Source organism: Eurytemora carolleeae, unplaced genomic scaffold (assembly GCF_000591075.1).
Source record: "Eurytemora carolleeae unplaced genomic scaffold, Eaff_2.0 scaffold762, whole genome shotgun sequence".
Classification (NCBI taxonomy): domain Eukaryota; kingdom Metazoa; phylum Arthropoda; class Copepoda; order Calanoida; family Temoridae; genus Eurytemora; species Eurytemora carolleeae.
In genome coordinates, this window is record NW_019396744.1 from 169678 (window position 1) to 171956 (window position 2279).

Here is a 2279-nt window from a genome sequence, read left to right on the forward strand (position 1 = left end):
AATATACACATTAATCATACATTCATTATACATTGGGGGTCCAAAAATCGTTCAATAGGACAGACCCTTATCTTTTACATCTTTTATAAATGAAAAATTATCAAAAATAATAATTAATTTTAATAGGCTCCTCTTTTCAGATTGGTCGTATAGTTGCTGAATATGATTTGTAAAAACCTACTATTTTTATACAAAATCTTATATATTTAGATTTTCGTTTAAAGAATTTGAGTTTTTGTCACACACTCATATTTTCAAATCCCTATTTCCACGGCTTTTTTTACAATGTATACAAAGAGAAAATGTTCATAATTGAAATAGAAATAAAGACCAAGTTTGTCTAAAATTCATTGCATAAATAATGATTTGGAAAATATACTTAAAATGCATATTATTTTATATTGGATGGCTCACTCTAAATTTAAAAATCCAAATTAAGCGATAAAAAGTCGCCAAATCGGGTGTAAAAGTTGGATAGAACCCGATTAGGCGATTTAAAATCTCTGAACATGAAAGACAAGTAATCGCTTATGTTTGACTAAAACAGCTTATTTTCGCTTATTTTTCACAGTTTTACAGTAGAAAATAGCTTCCAAATAAGCTACAAAAATCCCTAATTTTGCAAAAGAAATTTGTAGCTTCCAAAAAACCGACACAAAATCACTTTTTTATACTAAAATCATTTGTTTGTGACTAAAAACATTATAAACTCTTCTTGCAGACGGATTATTCGTTTTCGCTTATGCAAAAGTAAAGATGGGCGCTTCCGTTTTTTTTTATTTCTTTGAATGAATACTATGACTAAAAGTATATAGCCAATAGGACTCGTTAACTGCCTTTTTTTGTTTCCTTCAGTCATTCAGAAAATTTTTAAATTCTGTTTTTGAGAATTATCGTTCATTTTCCATATATTTCGTTCAGTAAAAATATAGGTTTTTTAAAGGTTCGTTAAAAAATCATTCTTTCAGTAAAAAAAACTATATTTTTTTTCTAAAGTTTGTATAAAAAATTGTTCCCTCAATAAAAAACTTTTTGCAAGTTCGTTTAAACGATTTAGAAATGTCCAATAATTTTTGTAATTTCCTGAAATATTACCTTCTCTGAAAATGTATCAAGGATATCTGTCAACCATAAAACAGTAATAAATAATAAAAATAGTAGTTACGTATAGTAACTCATTTATATCACTCCATATCAGAAGTATTCAAGAGTTTTAAGTATCAAGTTTGTTTGTTTTAATATTATATTGACGATATCCTATTTTTTCATGTAAGCTTTAATTACTGAATAACTATTGATTGTATTAGGAGCGTTATTTTCTTCAATTCGTTCGTTAAACATAATAACACAGTTCGTTAAACATAACATCACAGTTGGATAAATACAATAACACAGTTCGTTTGTTTATTCAGTGGTTTACTACATATTTGAATTAATCGTCAGCTGATCATCGTTCTCTTTCCTTCATTAACCAAACAAATATGCTTTATAAATTTCTGCCCCAACAATCTTGTCCTAACTCAAAGGTAAGATTATAGGCCTTCTGAGGCTCTAATGGGGGCCGAGCGCTGCGGTAAGGTTGGCAAGTTTTCGCATGTGAGAAGGTCTATGAGAAAGTTCAGGGTGTCCCATGAAACATAAAAATTTGGGAATAGTTTGGAATGTCTTCTTCCATAATTTGTTGTGAGGTTTGATATCTAAGACAATAACAAAATATTATAATGGGAATCATATTATAGTAAATTTTTATTTTAGTAAAATATATTCAAATCAAATCAAATCATTCTTTTAGGGACGTCCTACACCCACACACCAAAATTGAAGTGACTATACTAAATCAATATTGAAGTGAGGTCTTACGATTTGTAATTTTGCTAATTTCCATTTGGTTATTTAAAAGAGTCTACAAGGAATTTTAAGAATTAAATCGGTATTTTGTTATTTAATTTTTAATTCAGTATGTGGAAGACGACATTCAAAACTATTTACCAATTGTCATGTTTCGTGGGACACCCTGTACATAAAATCAACAAGCCAATCCTCATCTTTAGGGGCTGGTAGACTTAGTTTCAAGTGCTCATCCATTTACACCGCCATATCCAATTCACATGTACGATACCCTTTAGCAAGAGTTTGATCGAAGCTTTATGGTGTGACGACAATGAAGGACATTTTCACACCTTAATATCTTAAAATAAAATTAAGAGAAATCTTTTCTTGCTCCTTGGAGGGTATCGTTGTGAATCAGACATACCAATGTAAATAGACTGTCTATTGGA